Genomic DNA, 18,880 nt, shown 5'->3' with positions numbered 1-18,880 from the left:
AATGCCTGTTTGATTTTATTAATTCCGGATAACATTCAATTATTTATCTCTTCAGCGGCTTGGTTAGTTGATGATTTAGATAATTGTCTCTCTCACTCTTTGAAATTCTCACCTGGAAAGACACCAGACATCGTCCTCCTTTTCAAATGTGTTTGTAGACGGGGAGCATGTGGCCTGTTGGTGCCTAGGTATCAACACCATATAGATCAAACAAACATTGATCCTGTCAAGACGTCAAAACCCTCACTTTTGCACAGCCATTTTTTTTCCCCAGGAAGAACCCAAACACCTCCCACTGTCTTTAGGTGTGAACAACAAGCCAGAAAGGAACTTCACAGAAACCCCCCACAGCTCTGGTTACAGATACAACCATCATAAGAAATCCCCCACTGCTCTGGTAACAGATACAACCATCATATATCCAGTAATTAACACAACACAAGTCAAATCTGAGATCTCTTTGATCTTTTGATTTACACACCTCTGCCATGTCAATCAAGGGTCACAGGACCCAGTGGCATGGCAACCGCTTTGACTGACAGGCCATATAGTCATAAATCAATCCAAACTGACCATGCACACTTCTGACTACCTGTCAATCTACACGGACTGTACGGCCATAAATCAGGCCATAAATCAGGGTCATAAATCATCAAGACTTGAGATAAAGTGTATGATAGGACTACTCACCCAAACCATACGTTAAACTTAAGCTAATACAAAGCTATGCATCGTATGTTGACAAGTTTCTCTAAAACTCACTAATGAAGTGCCACCATAAATTATACAGCGTCGTGGAGACAGAAAAAAAAAATGGTTTCGTGCAAAATCAGAGGCTGTCTCCGCAGGAATCTAAGAAAATCACTTTCGCACCTTAAAGTCTAAAATGTGAAGATGTGCATGCAAAAACCTAAATTGGCAGTTTGCTGACATCCACAACAGCTGAACTGTTTGGCAGGTAGATTTATCAAACTCAAAACAGCTTCAGAAATAGAATGAGCCTTTACTAACCAATGTCACCTCTTTAATCCCAACCGAGTCGGCTACTGTTCAAAGGAATTTAAATGGTTCCCACTTTGAAGAGACATCTATTATAGATATCTATCCATTCTAAACTAAGGACACGGCTGGATAATCAAAGCCATACTCCAAAGAGTATTTTAATAGTGTTGCTTGCTTAAAAACAAATCTGACATATTTTCAAATCATATTTTCGCTCTGCGGTAGAGAACTGAATTAGTTTTCCTGTTTAGTGAAAAACTGTATCCAACAGTGTTAATGCTTCAATAAACAGGAGTGCACATAAGTGGTACACATGCCCTGTGTAAATAAGTTCAGACCGCTCATTTGCATACCGACATGGACGACAGCTGTAAATGCACAACCATTTTAGACCAACAAACTACTAACGAAATACTGTATAAGATTTCAATTCGAACTGAGAGCATTACTGTGACATTTCACTCGCTTACGCTCTTCACTAGGCAGCACTAAACCCTCCAGCACATATACTTACTTGCCAGCAACATGCCAAAATAAAAGCTTGCTGATTTTAAGTTTGAAAATAATGAAAGTTCATATTTAAAAAAGTAAGCATTAGCATTTTACTTTTAAGTTTACTATAAAATAATTGTATTTTAATACTCCCCTTTTAAATGCAATATCATTATCACACTTTATTTAGTTTATTTTATTTAAAATATATATATTACCCTGTCTTTAAATATACCTTTTTAAATACATTAATAAAACCATTAATAAACATTTCATGATGTCTCAGACAACTGTAAATTTGTGGCTACTGTGGTTTAATTATAAATGCTATCGTAAACCCATATTTACCATAGTAAAATAATTTTATTTGCCTCTTTATCTTTGTATACTGTAAAAACTTAAAACCACATTGGTTGAAAATGAATAAAGGTTGAAATATTATATTAGAAGTTGTACATTTTTTTTTTGTGTAAAGTTATCCAAAGGATTCATAAGCTAATCAAAAAAGAACATTCATAATTTATTGTAAAATAAAGTAGTAGTCGACTAATCGAAAAAATAATCATTAGATTAGACGACAGAAAAAATTATCGTTAGTTGCAGCTCTAACACACACACACAAACCTAAACAGAATGTTTACAGTATTTTTACAATAATAATTTATTTTTATTTTTTTACAAAAGAGGGAAAAAAAGGCACACATGTGCACACACATACAGACAAACACTCAAATGTAGCACACCTGACATGAATGTATAAAATTGGATTATCTCTATGAGGCTGGCATTGAGTGTATGCACTATTCTTCAACCTCATTCAAATTTCACTCATTAAAAAGACTCATAATGTATTCATTGTGTCTGTGCTCTCACTAATTTCCTTCACACAAACCTATGCTCTATGTTAATACCGATCATTATTAATTCAATCAATTTTATAATCATTTGACGAGCCAGAGGCTAAGCAAATCTTAGCCAGACTCGGCTCACGATGCGGTCTGCATCGCAATTAGCGCCGCTGAAATCATCGCCCAGCAGAGCCCATTTACGTGTACAGCTCTGAGGAGGATGGTCAGAGGATACCGGGATTGCAGCATGAAAAACCTTCAGTGTTGTGCCTAATTACGGTTTTCTGAAACAACATTGGCGGTATACCCAAGAGTGCTTGAGGCCCACGCCTGAGACTGAAACTGAAATGTTACATACTCTTCCATAATCACTAGGCTTTGATTGCACTTTCCCAGAAATTCTGCAGTTCGTTAACCTATCCCTAAAAACTCCCGAGACATTTAGCCTAATGGAAAGGACATGGCGGTGTGTCTGCCCTGCTCCTATAACTAAAAAATAACGATAATTAGCAGCAAGCAAAAGAGAGATGTAGATGTACTTTTCCACTGCATAGTTCAGATTTAATTTGCTCCCTCTGGGCATAACATTAGTATGAAGTGTGACAGGCTAGTCCTTCAGGTCATCTCACTACTCATAGTCCTGCCTAACTCTAATGGCACAACAGGTGAGGTGACATTTTCAACCACCAAATTCATTTACCAACCTGTCAGTGCCCACTCTCCATGGTGAAATCTGTATTTGGCACCATGTCTTTTTTTTTTTTTGGTGCTGTGCAAGAAATTAAATCAGGTATCTTCAAGATTCACCTGCATTTTATGAATAGTGTGTGCATGTGATTATACTAGCAGCTGGAATTCATGAAGTGCGCCCACTATGACACAAGCACTGACACACAAAATGAAGATAAATGATGCATGATAATGTGTTATCTAAAGGCTCAACGTAGGAAGTCTGCAATTATCCAAAGACAGTAGACTTTCCTGTACTTCCACTGGGATGAATTAAATGCTTGTGTGAATGTAAATATGTGGAAACAGACAGAGTGCGACATCATTGTATTCGAGGCTCTTCTGACTGTCAAATGAACCACAATACCATCTGTTAAATCAACAATAGAAAACAAAGAACTAAATACTCATCCATTTTCCAAAAATAGCATCTATAGATAGATGGGATAGATTTATAGTGTATAGAACTAGTTTTCTACCTGTTGCGAACAAACTTTTACAAGGTTAGAATGAAAAAGTGTTGTGCAAATAGATGCTGGAATGATGAGGGGGGCAGATGTTGAATAGTTTGTTAATGTCAGAGGGAGAAATGTGTGCCAAGGTACACGACATTAGGAACAGATACAGGTATACATCCAGCCTTAGCAGGAGTTGGAACATGTTGAAGTGGACTTGGCACTTGTACCAGTGAACAGATGTTAATCCAGGACAGATAATTACATCAGTGAGGGAACAGACATTTTTCCACTTAATTTCCGTCTTTTGAAAAGTGTGACTACTCCCAGAGGAACTTGCTGACAGAACGCCCCCGGACCTGTTTCCTGGGAAGGAGCCCAGGGAGGCTAGCATGCTGTCTAATAGGTGGGCTTCTCAACATTCTTCATCTCTGCGGGAGGGAAGAGCGAGAGGGTGGGGGGCTGCACCGCATGTAGAAGAATGTCCTGTAAAATGTCTCTCTTTGTTCTGCTTTAACACCTCCAAAGATACAAAACTGCTTGTAAGTGCCAGTACTACAATAACACAGATTTATTTTCTTGGATAATTAAATTGTTTCATTGTGGGAGGCTGCCAGAGTTTTGAAATTGAAGCATTTGCTACTTCCTGTACTTCAAAGACAGATGGGTTTAGATGTACATGTTTACTCTAATATCATTTTAATTACCCATTAATATACCAAACCACAATTGTCACATTCCAATTGTGAGTATTTTGTCTTTTATAAACACTGATGCAAATAAACTTTGATAAACTATCAAGATATTATTTCAAGAAGTTTAAAAAGAGTGTACACAAAGAAGAATGCTTAAACGGACAGTTCAGCCAAAATATTTTTTAAATTAATTTATTTATTTATTTATATAATTATTTTTATAATTGTTTGTCAACTAAGCAATTGTATATGAACAAGACATGAAAACACCAGTACATATAGAATATACAGTATATATTTTTATATTTAATACCATATGCAATTATTATATATAATATTTAAATGTCATATGTAAATGTCATTTGTTTATAAATTATGTAAATATATGGGAAAACACAAACACACTAAATTAAACATGTGCCTCCATACGCTTCTGTTAGTAATCAATTGATTTTCTGTGTTTAAGGTAGTGAGTAAACAGACCTGCAGAGCACTGTGATAAGCTTTAAAATAGCTCACTTATAAAATATGATGTCAAAGATATACTGCCAATCATATTCTAGTCTGCTTAGAAAATGTTGCAACTTAGATCACTCAACTTTAAATTACATTAAAAGTACAGTGGGAGGCTTCACTGGTTCTCTGATAGCAGACAGGGGCTGCAGAACTGCATTAGGGAAATTTACAATCCTCAAGGCCTTAGGAAATTAATGGCATAGAACCTTGTGATAAATAAAACTGTGATCCAGGTAAACAGGCCTACACTGACGGTCACTGCTGACGGAGGGTTTTCATGACCTTGACACAGTGTATGGTCACCAAGAATCCCTGATAACACCTCATCTAAATAGCAAATGCCCTTCATAAACATCCTCCCTTGCACTGTAAATGATGGTTAAGTGTCAAAGAAATATATGGCAATAATAGTCAGGGCTCATATATCTTTGTAAACAGCATCTTTCTATCTAATTTACGTCAATAACTCCATACCTTGACAGAGGATGGAGAGGACGTGATGTTAATGTTTTTTTTTCTTTTCTTTTACTCAGAAACCAGCTCTAAACTCATTTTACTGCCACCTTATTGATTTTGTTCTGTGGTGTGACCTGACTCACTGGTCACTCTGGTTCCACTATTCGGCTTTGAAAGTTATTTGACTAGCCATTTACATCACTCTCATTAAAGCGTACAGAGAAATTTAATCCTCCTTTCATGCCTTTGTCTGTCCTGTGAGTGTAGACTGGTGTTGAAAAATGCTTGGCAATGGAGAATAATTAAGTGCAGTCCCCCCTTCTGTGAGGGAAATGAAGTGTACAGTATCGAACTGTGTTGATGGCGGAATAGCTTCAACCGATTGATTAGGGCAAGAACTTAGTTTAATGCCCTTGGAAAGTGCAGCAGGTAATCCATTGAGTTATTAATCTGTGAAGGGCCAGAGAGTTCTGAACCAAAATGGGAGATCTCTTGGGAAATCCCATTATTGTGAGAGTGTTATTCTACACCTGTGTCACCAGCCAGTGAAAAGATTTCAGCCCTAATACGCTGTAAGCCATTTCTCCCCTGACCTCAGGTATTATGCCGTTTGACCCAGAGTGTGATAGAGGGGAATTGGCCTGAGATTTGTTTCCTAATGGAATTCATTTTGGGGTTACTTATCGGCTGCTGAAACAGTAAGGACACAAGCGAACAGGTGACTGTCAGTGGCCCGCTCAGCCTGGGTGTCAACAAGAATGCTTTGCCACATCATGACTGCCAGGAAACCAGGACAGCAAAATAGATTGTGTTTTTCAGAGCTTGATACAAAAATGACAGGAAATAATGAATGTAATAACAGTGCCATTCCAGGATGGTTTTACTTTCCAAACATTTTGGTAAGTTGGTGAAAAACTGACTTCAGCCTGACACTATTTTTGATATCATTAAAATGATGGAAGTTCCCCAGCTGAAGCCCCCAGTCTGGCAAGACACAAACAGAGAGCTATGACAAATTCATTTAAAAGGGGTGCAGGTGGCAGAGGGAGGGCTGACGATTGAAAACTGAGCTCCCTTGCTGCCTGATGTTGATACTCCATGTCATGACAGTTTATTTATGCAATAATACTGTGTGTGTGTGTGGGGGGGGGGCATGTTTTTGTGACATATCAGGACTCAACTTTGTATAATCACATGGGTATGACACAGGTATTACAAGGAGAGGGTGACTTATGAGGACATAACCCATGTCCCCAGTTTTCAAAACGCTTATAAATCATACAGAATTAGTTTTTTTGAGAAAGTAAAAATGCACAAAGTTTCCTGTGAGGGTTTGTGTTAGGTGTAGGGTTGGTGTAGGGCCATAGAATATACAGTTTGTACAGTATAAAAACCATTACGCCTATGGGATGTCCCCACTTTTCACAAAAACAAACGTTTGTGTGTGTGTGTATTCCACACACATGGAATAATAAAGCATGCACTTCTGAAGAGCTGTATATAAATATGATAAGATACCACCTGATTACTCTTAGTTTATTTTGCATTAATGACTGACTGACTGTATATTATTATTTACTTTAATGGAGGGGCATAAGAAACACTAGAAGAACCAAAGAGTCAAAGAGGGGGTAGACAAGTTTAACCAGGTTTAATCACTATTAAAAACCCAGCTGCAGAGGTGAGACACCCTTGCTTGATTGGCAATTAGCATTTAGATCAGATATAAAAGAGTTCTGACCACTGCCAGTTTGATGTGGGGGTTTTAACCACAGGTGAGCACTATCTAAACTCCCGGCCAAACAATCTCGAAAAAAGGCAAAGTTATTTAATGTTTGGAACAATCTCAACAGCAATGTGAGCATATGCCAAGCACGAACAAACTGTGTTGGCAAAAAAAAGTCTATGCTCACTAACAGGAACATATGACCTGACGACCAGAAAAGGTGCTAAATGGCACCAATGTACAACCTCATAAATTACCACAGAATTACATCAGCAACTCTGTGACCCTGTCACAACAAAATCTGCATGTCAACAACTTCACAATGTTACATTTTTTGGCAGTAATGCTATTGGTAAACCACTTGGACAAAACCTGGACCAAATATCCAACTGTTAAACAGAGTGGGTATCTGTAATGGTATGGGTTGCCACCTCATGGGAGCCATTAGGTCCAGTGATTTCACTGCACAGTTGTATAATGGCTAAAAGATATGAGGCCATTTTACAAGAGCAGGTGCGTTCTGTGCTGCAAATGCCCCTCCGTTATGATATTCCTGTATTGCTGGGTGATAATCTTGACATCCACACCCCAGATTCAGTAACAACATCAGACCTTTGGGAAGCAGTTGAGTTGGGTATCAGTGAAAACACATATAATTGAGAGACAATATCTAATATATTTATAGATATATTATCTACCTAAAACATATCTCATGATATTGATGCTATATATATATTGCTTCAGTCTACTAAGAGGACTATTATTTATCATCCCATTTTCTTTGACTGTGTTGAACTTGTCAAGTTGTTAAGTAACACCTACCTAAAATGCTGCAGAACGCATGAGATGAAACATCAGCTGAATATTTTAATAAACTGACTTATAGAAAGCATAAGCTGTGATGAAAAGAGTTTCATAGTAGGTGAAGTAAACTATTTTTTTTAAAACACAAAAACATTAACATGGCTTTTGAATGGTAGTGTACATTATATAACATCAGCTAAGTGTTAAAAGGATGTGTAATGAGAGCCGGCAAAAAGTAATGGCAAGGGATTGAGTAAAGCTCTCTTCTATGTTCTAAATGTGTTGTTGCGTGCACCCTCTACATCCCAAGAGCACAACCATCCACAACATGACTAAATTATGTCAGCCTGCTCTTCTCCTGTGGCCTGTAGATGGAAATTAAAAGCATGCAGTTTAAAAAAAAAAAAAATATGCGCCCTGCAGCACTGACCTGATTGGCGACATTCCAGAGTTGCTAAAAATGTATATGAAAAAAATATATATGAAAGAAAAACATGACTTCACAGAACAGTTCATTGGAGGACATTCAGTCCATAAAAGTGATATTGGAAGCATGAAAGTGACAGATATTGGCATAGACACATGAATGGTAAGCAACCAAATTAAGCAATTTAGCATCTCTTACAATACAAATATCAGCATTTACCACCCATTTAACCTGCTAACTGACATATGAGAGAGAAGCACTGCTCAGTGGCTTAATAATACAAAAGAAAATAAGGGGAGAGTGCATGCTTTGTCAGAGAACTCCTTTCCATGGCGTACATGTAATCTGGCATGTCAGTAGAAATATGTCAGACTGGCATATGACATTATCCTGCTGTGTTTACTCCCACTATAAATCAATAGTGCACCATTTTTAATAAGCATGCAATGAAGATCAGTTTGTAGCCCAGTGAACTGAGGTCAGGTTGTCAATTCAACAAGTTGAATGCATATCATATGTTGTTGTACAGAGTTTGTGTGGCTGTTTGTGCATGCAACGCATTATTGTGGGGTAAATTTGCACTGGTACCACCCTCCTTGACCATTTTCACTTATAAAAACATACTACCACACAAACAGGGAGGAAAAAGCCTTCTGAACAACACAAGTATCTGAACAACAATCTCTGTATTGCTTAATAGCAGCAATAGGAAGTGCCGAGGCACACGGTCAGTACAAGGACTCCTTATTTTCTTGGCACATCAAATTTGAATGTCAAAACAAAAACAAAGCATCTGGCTAGACTTTTACCCTCTTATGCGAGGCTGCCACACTTTCCGTGAAGATTATCCTCTTATCTGTCCCCAACAGATTAATGAAGGCCCTAAGGAAGACTACATCCAACTACACAAATTCTCAAATTAACCAATGCAACTTTGGCTCAACTCAACTTGCATGTAATTAACCAATGTAGGAGGAGACCAACGTAAATGAGCATTAGAAATAATTGGCCGTCAGGCTTATGTGTGGTCATACAAATTAGGCCATTTATTGTTATTAGGGACCTGGTACTAATTAGAGATAAAATGAAGAGCGCACTGTAAATCCAAGTATCCTCTCCTCTATTCGGGAGAGCCTCAGTCAGTCCTGTGCCTAAGCCTAACATTTTAATCATTGCACAAGGCTAGTTCCTTCGCTGATTACTGCAATTCAATTTAGCATATTAATTATAGCCAGAGACAAAGGGTATTTTCTCTTTTAGATAGACTGAAATTGATGAGCCACTGCCCCCCGTCCCACAATATATGTTTGCTTATCTGGTACCTCTTTAGCATGTTTCCATTGTATTGTAAACTGGGATGTAGTTATCTAATCAGTAACCAAGTTCCTGGGGCAACATGATGCAAATTATAGTGTAAATGAGTGGCCATCGCACTGGGAATATATCCCCATATATGTACCCAAATTATTCTTTAAAAAGGGATGATAGGATCAGTGATGTGCTGCAGGGCTGGGTGAGAGATGTGAAGTTATTGAGGTATTACTTGCAGTGTTGGGGAAGCTCTTTCGAAACAGTAACTTCCCAAAGTAAGAACTTCTCATCTGTAAAAGTGATGCAGTTAGGACAACATATAATCTAAATCATTTTGAATAAATTGTTGTACAGTAAAAAAGAGGGTGTGGAAAAAATGTTTCTGATTTTCAGAATTAGTTACAAAGAAAAAGCAATTAACACAGAATCACACATGCAATTTTTAAAGACTGAAATAGTATTTTCCTGTAAAATGTAGTCATATAATCTTTGTTATATTTACAATATAGTTTTTTTTTTCAGTGTATAATTTACTTTTGCAATGAGTACTAAACAGTACTAAAAACTAAGTCAAACATTAAACTTTTTTTTTTTTTTATAAATCACAAACTTTATTTATCATTATGCTTAATTTACATGATATTGACTAACCACATAACCCATATTATCTTATAGTAGTACATTACTGCTATATTGACATTATTTTCACAAACTAATCAATGTCCGATTTTTAAATATATTGTAATTTAGTAAATATAGCTTAAAAAATCCAAATAAGACTTAAAATACCAATAGACTTTTTGTACAGGGATTTGAATGAATCTGTGATTATTATTATTATTATTATTATTATTATTATAGGTTCCCTGACACTAACTGAATTAACCAATTAACCAAAATAAACCGTTACAGGGACAGAGTGTTGATTGACACAGTGTGCCTGAATTTACTGTTGAACACCCCCCCCCCCTTTTTAAAAAAAAAAAATAATAATTTAGCTACTTTCAGGTAATAATTTCCAGACACTGATTTTCCTCTTGCTTAGATGTTTTAAACACATTAAAACTTTCTGGGTCACTTAGGTTCACCTTTGTAATAGCACAACAGAAAGTCAAACAAAGCATTTTTAAAAGTGGCACGTAGTAGGTGACAGTAACAAAATTAGTGTTAAACAGAGAAGTGTGCATATGTGACGGTGATGAAGTGAACACACCTGCCGTGGCTCTCCTTGTGTTTGCGTTACAACTTCCTTCACCGGTGCCCCCTCCCGTTATACTGGCACGCCTGTCACATCCCCACACACTGGCAGATGGGGCCTGCTTTTTATGTACTAATCAAGGAGGAATTCGCTCCCTCACAGACATGTCACCCATGACCCCTGCGTCTATTCACATTAATTATTCATCCTCAGTGAGGTGAATGCTGCCAAGGGTAGACCGAAAGAGGAGAGGAGGGAGAAACAGAGGCCAGTGGAAGAGAGAGATCACTCACAGATCCAGTCATCACACTAAAATACTGCTAACCTCAGCGTGTCCGCTCACTCGCCCCTCTCCCCCGCAGGACTACAGTGAGGGTCAATACGTGTCAAACTCACCTGAGAGAGACATAGAAACCACTAGACAGAAAGAAAGCACAAAAAAACTCTGAAAGTCACATTCAGTGTCCATAAAAACCTGTTTTGCTTTCTACATTTAACCAATGTTTAAATAAGACAAGCATAGGCCATTTCTCTGTTTTCAGAAAAATCGCAGTTTCTGAAGTTCCAGGTTGTGACAAATCATTGCATTAAGAGACTAATCAAAATAACTCGCCCAGTTGAGGTCATCCTATGAAACAAGAGCCTTTTGCAACTTGATAAGATGATTTATAAAGTGCATTTTTTGAATGACTCTTTAAACATTCTGTCAGACAAAAAGTGGGAATAAATTACATCATGTTCAAAAAAGTCAAACTACACGTTTCTGATATTTCAACAAATATCTACTTTTTCATTAGATAATTGGAATATTAAAACAGTAAATTACTTTTAAAAAGAGAGAAAGAAAAAATTAATAGGCAGATAGCCTAGATTTTTTAAATAATCGCTTATATAACTAAATTCTAAAATACATTAAAAAGAAAATTTATATTTCTATATATATATATATATATATATATATATATATATATATATACACACACACACACACACACACACACACACACACAAGCCAATGCAGAAAGGCTGGGGCACATTAAGATATCATAAGACAAAAAAGAAAGAAAGGAATAAACAGTTTTATCAGCTGTGTTAAAGTTATTTTTTACACATTTTGTTTGACGGCATAGAGTAGGGTCTGGATATTTAGGAGCACCAGAAGCATTTTATAGTCCCATACTGCAAACATCCAGCAGACAACACAGCTGCAGGCGTATGACCTGTAGAGAGATGTTAGCCATAGAAACTTCCTCATTTATCAATGTTAGAGATTTCTCTCTTTTCTATTCCTCCCTGGTTGAGGGTGTAATTCACTCCTCTGCAGCTAGTGAAAGTGCACATTGATCCTAGTTGTTTACTACACACAAAAAAGGGGATGAACATTTTGTAAAACAGTCTAGATCATTACGCTAGTTAGGGTGGCAAAACGACATGCTAGCACTTTTCATATAGCGCACACTGCTTTTGCTGTAGCTGGATAATGTATTTAGCTTCACAGATAGGCCTCACTCAGGTCATTAGGAAGCTATTTCCATTTTGCTTTTTGGCCCATTAGTGGCCAATGTAATTACCCCGTCTGAAATGCAAAATTACCTACATCCCATTTACACTGATATACCAGTACACAAAGTGTGCTAATGTCAGATTAAAAATGATATATAATAATGTGAGCCGTGATATACGGAAAACAAATATCTGTCAATTCACCTCCTAGTCTCACCCATTTCCAGTTGAACTCTTGACATTGCCATGAATTGCTGCCATTACAGTGTTTATTGGACTTTGTGTGCTCTTCTTCTAACATTTTAATAGATGGAAATAGGAGTGTGCATGCTCCATTGAGCTTCCACCAAGTGACTTTCAGCTACCTTGCAGAAGGTGGGCAAACCAGTGGGGAGTGGGCCATTATGGCAATGTTGTGGTTCATTTGAGTGGTGCACACTGTGAGAGGAAAACATGATCTCTCTAAGTGGCCAAGGAATTCTTAGTAGTGGGGTCACCGGGGAGGAGTCGCCCGTAAATTACAACTAATTACTGCTTCTACTGAATTGAGTTTGGCACAACCCTGCCATCACAACAGATACGTGGGAGTGACTTTGCACTCCAGCTTCCCTGCGTTGCCTCTCCACAGGCGTGCTGGGCAAAGGCAATGCCGCCTGGATACTCTGATATTCTCATTCACCTTCAGAGCCAAGAGGAGAGAGAAAGGTGCAACAACATATGGACTACTGTTCTAAGAATAAAGCAGTGACAAAATGGAGACGGTGATCCATTGCACTCATATACAACAGTATGTAACCATTTGGAAATTATGCAAAGCTGATGGGATAGCAGGTGCGGTATTATAATGCTATACAATTAGTAGCTGCAATATACAATTCACAGCATAAACTATACAGTGTTCATTTATTTTCATTAACCATAAGAATGAATGATCGCCTCATGCCCAGGTACATCAAAACCTTTCTATACATAACAAAATGCATGAGTATGCAGTACAGTTTAGTAGTTTCTCTAGTAGAATCTGTATGCTGTTTATGTTTTTCAACTAAAAATGTATATTAGCAAAATGTATTAGCCCCTGATTAAAGAGATAGTTCAACCTAAAAAGAAAAATCTGTCATCATTTCCTCACCATCAAGTTCCAAACCTATATGAGTTTCTTTATTCTGTTGAATGTAAAAGAAAATATTTCGAAGAATGTTGATAACCAAGCAGTGCTGGCAGACACTGACTTCCATAGTATTTAAAGGTAGGTTACCAACATTCTTTAATGTGTCTTCTTCACAAATGTTTATAAAAACATTGAGAGTGAGTAAATAATGACAAATATTTAATTTTTCATTTTTCGTAAAACTGGCATTTTGATTATTACCTATATTGTTGTGTGTGTGTGTGTGTTACTTAATACAATTCTACTTCATATAATCACATTTTGTAAAATAATCCCTTATCAATTTTACAGTTTCAAGGAATTACTGAATTTGCAAGCACACTTTAAAACCAAAAATGGCATATATCCTTACTGAGGTGAAGGTCACTATGTTGAATGATTATACACAGTTTGCTGTGAATACACAATGTGTGAACAAAATGTTGTGCAGATACATGCTCAATGCTGTAGCCACAGTGTTTTATCTTACAAAAAGTGGTGCAGTGTTGCATGTGGACCAGCATGAAATGGAAGTAAACACAGCTGTGGACACCCACAAAAGTGTTTTTGGTGTATGTTGTAAGTCTGCTGCAACTCCCCTGTCTCCACTTTCAACTATGACAACAAAATAAAAAATCAGAGTCCATAAAGGGCAGAAGCATCAAAATAAAAGGCAAATCCCCCCAAAAAAAGAAAGAAAGAAAAATATTTTTTTGAAAAAAAGAAAAAAAGAAACATCCTGTGTGTAAGCCTGTCCATCATCCTAGTGCAGAAAATCCCTCTCCTCGTTGTTTTCCTCATGAATGATTCCCAGTTCACCATTTCTACAAAATAATGTATCACACTCGAAGAAGAATCTGGACTGCATAAAAGGATGGATCTTTTGAGAGGTGTTTACATCCTGCAAGAAGAGAAAACACTAAGCTATAGGGAGTGGACTAGAAAGCAAAAGAGAGGGCTGTGAAAATACTGAGAGAGAAAGTGAGAAAACAGTCAGTGAGGCATATGAAGTTCAGGACAAATGGCCAGTGTGTGGGAATGTGTGACAGATCTGTATGTTTCACACTAAATATGAAACATGTGAATGATGGTGGAAGAGGAAACTACAAGTTTAAAGGGCAACATCAAAATTTTCACCAGCATTCTAGTGTAAAGCATATTTTCTCTCCGCCATTTGCCTTGCGCTGCTTTATTTAACTTTATTTTTCATTTTATTATATGTCTTTTTCTACATACCCTTTTTGTATAGTTGTATCTACATTTTATATTTGATCTAGAATAATCCAATCAAAGTTATATAAAAAAACTGTCCTTGCTCTTCCAAGTCTTTCAGTGAGGGTAAGCAGTTTTTTTGACAACTCTTCAGAAGACGTGGCATAAAGTGTGCACATCTGTAATAAAACATCCCTCACATGGCTCCGGGGGGTGAATAGAGGCCCCTTGTAGCGTATCCATGCATTTTTTGTAAGATAAATATCCAGATTTCAAACGATATAAACACTTTTATTCTCACTTCTGCTGACTGTGGGGAACCAAGTCTTCGGGTACGAGTCATTCGTTCTTTTGTCACGAGACGTGAAAGCAGCAGTGTATACAGAAGTTAATTAATAATTTCCTACCTTCCTTACAAACAAGTGCATAGTTTGTATCTTTGCTCCTACAGTTACATAATTTTTCTGATTTTTTTTTTTTTTTTTTACCTTTATAGCTTTTTATTTCTTGTAATTTATAAATCTGTGAATTTCTATTATGGTTCTTTTGCATTACAAATGTGGTAATAAAGAGTTGGTTAATGCTTTCAACTTTATCTGTTTGATGGGGGAAATCACCGATAATTCCTAAATATTACACAAAATTACAAGATCAGATCTGGAAAGCGGTCACGTGATTAAAAGAACAAATGTTCTCAGACCGAAGACTGTGGAGATTAACTAATCGATTCTATTTCCGGTACAGACTGCATATCCTCTATAGTCAACGGGGCTGTCACATGATGAATGACCGACTCAAACTCAAAGACTCAGAAAAAGGAACTAATAATGTCTCTTTCCTGTAAAGACTGGATAACTTTACCTTACGGGCATGTGAAATGACAAAAGAACGAAAGACCCAAAGACTCGGGAGGTGAGGTGAACTAACTGACTGCATTGCCAGCTAAGCAATGAATTAATAATTTCTGTGTTTTATAATTTGGGCTTGGTTGCAATCTAGTTTATAAAATGTGATCAATGTTTGAGTAAATAGATGTGTTGGGGAATTTGGAACATTCTACTTCCAATATTGACTCCAGAGTTACCATAAACATAATACTGTATACAGCTGCTCAAGCCTGGAGAGCTGAAACCCAGTTATGGTAGGGTTTGTTACATTTCTGACAAACACGCTAAGTGACCAATCACAACAGCTGACAAATCAGTGAAGACTGGGCTTCACAAAAAGGCGGACACAGTATGAGAAAAACACAGTTTTTTTTTGTTTTGTTTTTTACTTTAAATCATGCAAATGTATTCTAGCAGACCCCAATAATAAAATTTTGAACTTGTAAATGAACATAACACACACACACTTAAAATTAATTAATGGATTGTCCCATAGTTCAGAAATATGCTTATGAACGGATTCACTAAAATGAATCCAAATGCTACATATGAGGAAATGGACTGTCTAGAGTGAATTGGATTATTGCTACAACTTGGTTCTTCTGTAAAGCTGCGGGTCCAATAAAATCTAAAAAGTGATTAAATAGCATTTTGGTGCAAAAATAATAGGTTGTTACGGGAAAAGCAACAGTACTTTTATAATGGATAAAAAAAAGGAAAAATTAAATTAGGTTATAAGCTTCATCCCAACACTGATTTCCAACAGTTTCCTCTGTCTGAGCACATCTCAATATAGCACTTCACAAAGCCGCTTTCACACTGAGTCCAGCTCTGCCCAGTTCTCCAGCGGAGGTCAACAGCCACCCCCACCTGTATCTTAGAATCACATCTCAGCCTCACTGCATCCCAGCAACAGGCCAACTCTGTCCTCTAAAACCCAGCCACCCTCAGGCTTTCTCTCTCTGTCCGTCTCTATTTTCTTACTCTTTACATCTCCCTCAGAGAGAAGCTAAATGTGTCAGGAACAACCAGAATACAAATAAATCAGAGACTGAGAGATATAGAAACAGGACAACACGGTAACAGAGTAAAAATGCAGCAGGACAAGGGAAACCAGGGGGGGAAGACTGAATGAGAAATGGGACTGATGTGCAGGTGGAAAAGAAGGATAATTGAAGAGAGATGGGGATGGGAGAGTGGAGGCCAGAGCTGATATCCTCCAGCGCAGTCAGCAAGCAAACAGACATTAACACCTGGTAGGCTGCGGCTTTACTAAAGCCTCTTAGCAAAGCATGTGTTTAGCTTCCAGAGTATTTCCAGTGCATCTGCATAACAGAGGGGCTCACCCCTAACGAAAAACTGCTGCAAACCCATTACAGCCTGCTAAGTGTTAGTTTGGTAGAGAAAGCGGGTAATTATCTCATTGCCACACTACTGCTGCCTGGAACAAAGAAAACACACTGTGCTTTTTATATATTAGGGTGTATTTACACTTGTAGTTCAGTTTTCTTGGTTCTTTTTTCTGGACCAAAAAAAAAAGAAAAAAAAAAAAATCTGTTACATTTAGGCCTAGTTTATTTAGCATACACTGCCATTTCTAACACCAAACCAAAAGATAAAAAACAAAACATGCCAGGTGTAACAGCACATAATACTCTCCTCTTGAAACACTGCTTTGATGATGATTTGGACCGGGGCATTGAGGTTTTAAGGTAAGCTTATATATTGCAGTAATAATTAGTATAGAATTAACTGGCATTGTTGATTTTGATTGCTTCCATTGTCCTCATTTGTAAGTCACTTTGGATAAAATTGTCTGCTAATTGACTACTAAAAAGGAAGTTACTCTATTAAAATGACTATTGAAGACACACACACACACACGGGGCACATTATTCATACTGTGACAAATAGCTCTGTGTCTTTCTTCACAACTCTTTGGTCTGTTGTCCCCCCACCATTTTTAAAGAAAAGAGAAAGGCATCAAAGGACAGCAAGCGGTCGACTCCAGCATGGAGGAGCTCAGACTGGCATCCACAGATACAGCTAAGGTTAATAGATTGTGGATTTACCAAAATAAAAAAAGAATATCATGTTTACAGGCTACAGCTGTTTGCCCAGTGCTCAACAAAGATCTAAACGGTTGCGTCACCGCTGTGCTGACAGTGTTCAATAACACTGTCAGCACAGTTCCAATAAACCGCAGTGTGCACATGAGAGGTAGGGGGTGATGTGGCAGACACATCTGTAACTGGGTGACTGTGCAGAGCGGGGCACATAAATACCCCTTATTGAAGACTCCAGAGGGAGAGGCAGCGGCTTTCCCGGTCTTCAGCAGAAAGCTAAAAATGATCATTACAATCATTAAAGGGAATTGACAGACGGACACAGAGAGAGGCAGGCACTGAATTCCATCCAGCATCTCTGGGATTAGACTGGCACAGAGTCCTTGTCAGTAATTCTTCAAGACAAATAGCATTGCTCCCCAGACACTACCCCCTGCAAGTCGGCAGGCAGGCAGCACTAATTAGCAAGGGAGGTGTGAAGGAGAAATCATTACTTTATCCACACAGAGCTCACCCTGCAGTCTCTCGTTCAACGCAGCAGCAAGAGAACGAACGGGTGAGCATGAGGGAGCGGTGAAGGTGAGAGCAGGAAGTCAAAAAGGAGGGTAAACGGCACTAGAAGACGTTCAGAGGAAGGGTGTATCGAGAGAGAGGATGACCGAAGATGATGCGGCTTAGTGCCTAGTAATTGCAGATTGATGGCGGAAGCCTGTGGGACATGCCAGACACTTTTTTTGCATACCTGAGTCCTCCCTCTCTCTCCCCCAGAGCTCGGCTTTGTCCCCAGCATGATTCATGAGACTGTTGCTTTTCTCCTGACCCTGGCAGCCCTGCAGCACAAACCATCAGGTACAACTCAAAACAATTGCACCCTTCAAGATTAATGAGCGAACCCAGTACAGGGCGGAGATGTGGTGCTCTCGCTCTCTCTCTCCTCTGCTATCACATACAAACACACTCCCTCCCTCTCTCTTCAAAGCTGCTTTCATCTTTAAGTGAGAGAGGCCAACCATACAACCCACACAAGCTCATCAGGGTCATAGCTTTATGCAGTGAGACACTGATCAACAAGGAAGAGACACAAAGAGGAGGTGGAGGAGACCGGGAAAAAAATGTGTTGGTGTTGATTTACCTAAACGCTTGCCATTCATGTCTGGACACAAATCCCTGCAGGCATACGTGGGGAGCCTACATGCTAACCAACATGATTTACCCTTGATGCTCTCACTGAGTGGAGACGATCTCTAGGCTCTGTGCTCCTCAACTGCCACAGCTCTCAGGGTGTGCTAAATATTTCAGTGAAGCCTAAGATTGCATGCAGGGTTTTAAATGTGTGATCTTTATTTCATGGGGACAGAATGCCTTAAAACCCCTACGAGCAGCCCTGTTGCATTCCCGCCATT

This window comes from Carassius gibelio, chromosome A14 (genome assembly GCF_023724105.1).
Source record: "Carassius gibelio isolate Cgi1373 ecotype wild population from Czech Republic chromosome A14, carGib1.2-hapl.c, whole genome shotgun sequence".
Taxonomy (NCBI): domain Eukaryota; kingdom Metazoa; phylum Chordata; class Actinopteri; order Cypriniformes; family Cyprinidae; genus Carassius; species Carassius gibelio.
The sequence above is the reverse complement of the archived record's forward strand: the minus strand, read 5'-3'. Positions refer to the sequence as shown.